Below are 7,591 nucleotides of genomic sequence, written 5' to 3'. Positions count from 1 at the left end.
GGGACCCCCGGGTTGGGAAGAGGGCTCCGGCGGGCTGGGGACAGGAGACTGTCAGGGTCGGGCCAGGGGGCGAGCCCGAGGGTGGGTGGGGCTGGACTGGGGAAGGAGGGCTCTGGGGTCGCCGAGGGGCAGAAGGACGGGGTGAACGCGTTCCCGCGACCCGCTGCTGGATTGCAGTGGCGTGGGGAGGGGATAGTCACGGGGGAGGGAGGGTCCTGAGGACGGTCTGGGGAGGGTTGAGCTCCGGTCCAAGCTGCTGTCCGGGCTGCTGGGCCAGCTGCAGTGGGCGGGGGCGGGGCTGAGGGACCCAGCAAGAAGGGGTTGGGGGTCTTGGACGTGGGTTGGGTCACAACTCTGTCCTCCTCCCGCGACCCCCACAGCGTCTCCCAGGACGCTCTTCTCTCCGGCGGGGCTGCCGTCCTCTGCAGAGGGACCTCCAGGGACCCCCTTGGAGGCCGCCCGCCATTGGGCCCCTTCGCGGCGGGTGTCAGTGGCGCCACCTAGTGGCGACCCCACGGCCGGCTCCTGGCTCTGGGCGCCCGGTTCAAGATTCTTTTCTACAACACTTTACTTCATTGTCACTGTTGTAATAACAATCTGAATCTTGTTCCTTTGTACACAACTTGCTCTTACTTGGAAAGTTATTAGAATTTTCTTTGTCTTTGATGTTCTTATCTTTCATTATAATGCATCTACATGTTTCTCTTATTTCTTTGGTACACAATGGGCCCGTGCAATCAGGCCATTTCTCTTTTTAAATTAAATAATTAAGTAACTTTAGTAAATTCTGGGAGATCAGTTTCTATTTGTATCAGTCAGGGCAGGAGACAGATGACATTCTCAAATTGAGGGAATGGAGGAGAGTTTAATAAAGGAACCATTTCTAAAGGAATGGAGAGGATTATGGGACGCCGACAAGGGAGGTGGAGCATCTTGGGCTAGCAGGAGTGGAGTCCTTGTTGCCAATATGCTTGAAGGAGCAAAGAGAGGGAACAATTACCAGAAACTGGAATAAGTAGCCCTAGTTGTAAGGGGAAGGTCTTTGGTGGAGGAAAACAGCAGCCCAAGATGATTCAGCAAGGAGGGGATCTCCTCCCCTTGATCAGCAGGTGTCTCCCATTGGCAGGTCCCGACAGGAAACCAGAGGGCAAAGGCACCTGGGTGATGTGGTCCAAAGGAATCAGCCTCCTGGGGCTGAGTAATATTCCATTGTATATACACACCACGTCTTCTTTATTCATTCATCTGTCAATGGACATTTATTTATTTATTTATTTATTATTTTAAAAGGTGAAGAGGCCACTTTTAAAAAAAATTTTATTTACTTTCTTGACTTTTTTTTTTTTTTGGCTGCGTCAGGTCTTCATTGCAGCCTGCAGGCTTCTCTCTAGTTGTGGCATGCGGGTGTTCTTTCTCTAGCTGTGGCTCGCGGGCTCCAGAGAGCATGGACTCTGTAGTTTGCAGCATGTGGGCTTTCTTGTTGAGGCGCGCGAGCTCAATAGTTGTGGCGCCCTGGCTTAGTTGCCCCACGGCATGTGGGATCTTAGTTCCTCCACCAGGGATCAAACCCTTGTTCCCTGCATTGGAAGGTGGATTCTTTACCACTGGACCACCAGGGAAGTCCCCTGTTGATGGACATTTACATTGCTTCCATGTCTTGACTATTGTAAATAGTGCTGCTATGAACATTGGGGTGCATGTATCTTTTCGAATTATAGTTTTCTCCAGATATATGTCCAGGAGTGGGATTGCTAATCATATGGTAACTCTATTTTTTGTTCTTTGGGGAACCTCCATACTGTTTTCCACAGTGGCTGCACCAATTTACATTCCCACCAACAGTGTAGGAGGGTTTCCTTTTTTCCACACCCTCTTCAGCATTTATTATTGTAGACTTTGTGATGATGGTCATTCTGATCAGTGTGAGGTGATACCTCATGGTAGTTTTGATTTGCATTTCTCTAATAATTAGTGATGTTGAGCATCTTTTCATGTGCTTCTTGGCCATCTGTATGTCTTCTTTGGAGAAATGTCTGTTTAGGTCTTCTGCCCATTTTTTGATTGGGTTGTTTGGTTTTTTTGCTATTGAGTTATATGAGCTGTTTGTATATTTTGGAAATTAAGCCCTTGTCAGTTGCATTGTTTACAAATATTTTCTTCCATTCTGTAAGTTGTCTTTTCATTCTGTTTATGGTTTCCTTTGCTGTGCAAAGAAGCAAAAGCTTCTAAGTTTGATTAGGTCTCATTTGTTTATTTTTGCTTTCATTTCTATTGCCTTGGGAGACTGACCTAAGAAAACATTTCTACGATTTATATCAGAGAATGTTTTGCCTATGTTCTCTTCTAGGAGTTTTATGGTATCATGTAAGTTTATATGGTATCATTTAAGTCTTTAAGCCATTTTGAGTTTATTTTTGTGTATGGTGTGAGGGTGTGTTCTAACTTCATTGATTTCCATGCAACTGTCCAGCTTCCCCAACACACACCACTTGCTGAAGAGACTGTCTTTTCTCCATTATGTATTCTTGCCTCCTTTGTTGAAGATTAATTGACTGCAGGTGTGTGGGTTTATTTCTGTGCTCTCTAGTCTGTTCCATTGATCCATATGTCTGTTTTGAATACTGTAGGTTTGCAGTGCTGTCTGAAGTCTGGGAGAGTTTTGTCTGAAGTCTGGGAGGGTATGTTTATTTGATTGAATCCTCTCTCCCGACTATACGTGAGAGCACAGACTGTGCTTGCTCTTGCTCTCTGTGGCATCCCCTGCACATTGCACAGAGCCTGGCACATAGTAGGTTCTCAGTCAGTATTTTTGAATAAATGAATAGAAGCCAGAGAAAGCCAGAAGAATGGAAGTCCACAGCACTCTATGTCTGAGCAGTTAAGAATTGGGAGCTTTGCTTTACAAGTTTCAAAAAAAATATGCATTTTTGCCTTTTGAGTTGAAAGGCAAAAACTGTGAATAAATTTTTTAAAGTGTCTTTTGTTCTTATAAAAGAAATCTGGAAGAACCTGAAGCTGACACAGGCATCATTTAAGACCCAAGATGTGAAGGTGTGGGTGTGACTGTGACAGGTTGTACTTTATTAAGGGAAAAGAACTCTCTCGCATAAGGATGGAGAATGGGGTTCCGCATATATGTGAGACCATACGGTACTTGTCTTCCTCTGTCTGACTTACTTCACTTAGCATAATGCTGTCAAAGTCCATCCAGGTTGTTGCAAATAGCAAGATTTCCTTCTGTTTTATGGATTAATAATATTCCATTATGTATATACACCACATTTTCTTTATTTATCCATTGATGGACACTTAGGTTGTTTCCATATCTTGGCTACTGTAAATAGTACTGTATGAACATGGAGGGGAGATCTTTTTGAGTTAGTGTTTTCCTTTCCTTCAGATAAATACTCAGGAGTAGAATTGCTGAATCATATCAGTAATCTCTTATTTGACTGAAGTTTGACTTTTGTTGTTCTTTTAGAAAGTCAGCTGTATTTCCTGGATTATCACATATTTGAAATGTTGGTCTGTTGCCTTCACAGCTGTGTAATACTTTAACTGAGTGTAAAATTCTTTTTTTTTTTTTTAGGACACCTTTCTCTTTAATGAAATTGTTCAGATGTGCAAGGGATTACAGGCATTTGTGATCACAGTAAGTGTCCTGAGGTTGGAACCACACAACAGACCAGAAAAAAAGATGCTATAGTCTGTGCCCATTCATGCTCTTCATCCTCCTTCAATATTAATAAAATGTAATGGAGAGTCCCTACCTTTTGTTGAACTCATAATTGAGTTTTAGCATTTTAATGATTATTCTTTATGATTTGTAGGGGCCACATGGCCCATAATGCACAATTAGAGGTAAGATGCCCTTTCCAAGGTCATTGGCCCTATACAACTTTTGTAAATATGACTGGTACATTACACTTTTATTATTCAATTAGCTTCGGCAATCAGGAACTTAAGACATAATTGGATCACGTCAAGTACAGTTACATTGCACATGAATCCAAGAAAAGAATGTGATGAGTACACCACAAGTTTAATTCAGGGTTATCTAATTGTTTTATCCTAAAATACAGTTCCTCTCATCTCACTGGAACCCACACACTAAATTAAGGACTCTGGCTGCCAGAATTCATTTGTGTTCTTGGATTTTCACTTTGAAAACTTCCAAAGGAGACAAGGAATCCTGCTGATAGCAGAGTAAGCCTCAGCTATGGAAGTCAAACTGGTGATAAATATGAAGAAAACCGTATTCAGTTTTAATGAATACAAATAGCATAATGCCTGGACCAGGGGAGCCCAGGGAAATGTTCAGCTTAGTTCATGGGTGGAATTCAACAATTTTTTTTTCACACACACACACACACACTGTATTTTATTTTTACAAGAGATGGACTGACACCAAGCATTGTAAATGGATGACCACAACAAAAGCAACAACAATTGCAATTACCAAACACGAAACACACTCATACTATGTCATAATATTGACATTCAGTCCAGTAATCCTCCACTGTTACAGCTCCTTTACTTTGCAGTGAAAATTGATTTTATATGTTTTGCCTCTGAGTCCTTGTGAGATTTTTTTTTAATTCAAGCAGAAAGTCACAAAAATTATAATCATCCTCATCAGTTCACTCAGTCCCATGTAATTAATTTTTTTTCATCTTGATCTTTTGTTAGCACTTTTATGAGTTCATCAGTTTTCCGTTAGAGTTCTGAAAATGCTTATTCATTCAGTTCAGCAGTATAGTCAGTTACCAGAAACCTGTAGTTGTCAGAGTCTTTTCCATGAATTCCTTGAAGATGTGAGTGTAAAATTCTTGGGTGTTTTTGTTTTGTTTTCTTATAGTCTGTGGGCTTTGCAAGCATTGTTCCACTGTCTTCTAGTGTTCAATGTTGTTGTTTATTAATCTAAGTCAATCTAAAATTTTCTCTTATAGGTGACTTAAACCTGTTTTGCTTAAATACCCAAAGGATTCTTTCTTTATTTTTAAATGTCAGTGATTTTTACAAGTGATGCCCTGATATTGGCTCTTTTGTGTCAATTTTTTTGTTTTGGTATGCATGTAATAACACAGATTTCAATCACGTGAAAGAAAAATGGTCTGAATTAGAATAAGCTGAAAAATCCACAATTGTGTGAAATATCACATGGATTCAGCTCTGAAGTACAGAAACAAACAAGACCCAGGAGCTTAAACAAATTAGAGAAAAATTGTGTGTCTCACATAAGGAGAAGTCTGGAAGAAGGCAGCCTGGGGGCGGGGGCACAGGAGACCTGTGATCCCAGTAGGAACCCTGGCTCCCTGTAACTTTCCTTTCAACCAAACTTACCATTTGCTCTGTTTCCTATGGTCACAAGATGTCTGCTCCCTCCCAGCACCAGAGCTGCATCTTAGGAGGTCAGGAAAAGAAAGAGAAAAGGGCAAAAGACATTCACCAGCCAAGTCTCTCTGCCTGTTAAAGAACTTTCCTGAAGCCCAACTCAGAAATGTCATTGGCTTGAAGTATGTCACATGGCAATCCCTAGTTGCAAGAAAGTCTGGGAATGTGGCTTTTTCACCAGGCACTTTTGGCGGGGACGGTTCACATGCAAACTCTATTTATTTTATTTATTTATTTTTTTAACATCTTTATTGGAGTATAACTGCTTTACAATGGTGTGTTAGTTTCTGCTTTATAACAAAGTGAATCAGCTCTACGTATACATATATCCCCATATCTCTTCCCTCTTGCATCTCCTTCCTTCCCACCCTCCCTATCCCACCCCTCTAGGTGGTCACAAAGCACTGAGCTGATCTCCCTGTGCTATGTGGCTGCTTCACACTAGCTATCGGTTTTACATTTGGTAGTGTATATATGTCCATGCCACTCTCTCACTTTGTCCCAGGTTACCCTTCCCCCTCCCCGTATCCTCAAGTCCATTCTCTAGTAGGTCTGTGTTTTTATTCCTGTCCTGCCCCTAGGTTCTTCATAACCTTTTTTTTTTTCTCTTTCTGACTTACTTCACTCTATATGACAGACTTCTAGGTCCATCCACCTCACTACAAATAACTCAATTTCATTTCTTTTTATGGCTGAGTAATATTCCATTGTATATATGTGCCACATCTTCTTTATCCATTCATCTGTCGATGGACACTTAGGTTGCTTCCATGTCCTGGTTATTGTAAATAGAGCTGCAATGAACATTGTGGTACATGACTCTTTGAATTGTGGTTTTCTCAGGGTATATGCCCAGTAATGGGATTGCTGGGTCGTATGGTAGTTCTATTTTTAGTTTTTTAAGGAACCTCCGTACTGTTCTCCATAGTGGCTGTGTCAATTTACATTCCTACCAACAGTGCAAGAGGGTTCCCTTTTCTCCACACCCTCTCCAGCATTTATTGTTTGTAGATCGAATATCCAAAGTAATCTTGAGAAAGAAAAACGGAGCTGGAGGAATCAGGCTCCCTGACTTCAGACTATACTACAGTATAGTAATATTACTATACCACAGTAATCAAGACAGTATGGTACTGGCACAAAAACAGAAATATAGATCAATGGAACAGGATAGAAACCCCAGATATAACCCACGCATAAATGGTCACCTTATTTTTGATAAAGGAGACAAGAGTATACAATGAAGAAAAGACAGCCTCTTCAGTAAGTGATGCTGGGAAAACTGGACAGCTACATGTAAAAGAATGAAATTAGAACACTCCCTAACACCAGACACAAAAATAAACTCAAAATGGATTAAAGACCTAATTGTAAGGCCAGACACTATAAAACTCTTAGAGGAAAACATAGGCAGAACACTCTATGACATAAACCACAGCAAGATCCTTTTTGACCCACCTCCTAGAGAAATGGAAATAAAAACAAAAATAAACAAATGGGACCTAATGAAACTTCAAAGCTTTTGCACAGCAAAGGAAACCATAAACAAGACCAAAAGACAACCCTCAGAATGGGAGAAAATATTTGCAAATGAAGCAACTGACAAAGGATTAATTTCCAAAATTTACAAGCAGCTCATGCAGCTCAATATCAAAAAAACAAACAAACCAATCCAAAAATGGGCAGAAGACCTCAATAGACATTTCTCCAAAGAAAATATACAGATTGCCAACAAACACATGAAAGAATGCTCAACATCATTAATCATTAGAGAAATGCAAATCAAAACTACAATGAGGGGGCTTCCCTGGTGGCACAGTGGTTGAGAGTCCGCCTGCCGATGCAGGGGACATGGGTTCGTGCCCCGGTCCAGGAAGATCCCACATGCCGCGGAGCGGCTAGGCCCGTGAGCCATGGCCACTGAGCCTGCACGTCCGGAGCCTGTGCTCCGCAACGGGAGAGGCCACAACAGTGAGAGGCCCGGGTACCGCAAACAAACAAACAAACAAACAAAAAAACTACAATGAGATATCACCTCACACCAGTCAGAATGGCCATCATCAAAAAATCTACAAGCAAACTCTATTTAGTACCTAACCTCCATAACACACTAAGTTCATCATACAGAAAATAAAAATATATGTGTTTAAAAATTGATCTGAAAGAAGGAACATAATAACTGGAACAGAAATAAACA

Source organism: Hyperoodon ampullatus, assembly GCF_949752795.1.
Source record: "Hyperoodon ampullatus genome assembly, chromosome: 14".
NCBI classification, from domain to species: domain Eukaryota; kingdom Metazoa; phylum Chordata; class Mammalia; order Artiodactyla; family Ziphiidae; genus Hyperoodon; species Hyperoodon ampullatus.
The sequence above is the reverse complement of the archived record's forward strand: the minus strand, read 5'-3'. Positions refer to the sequence as shown.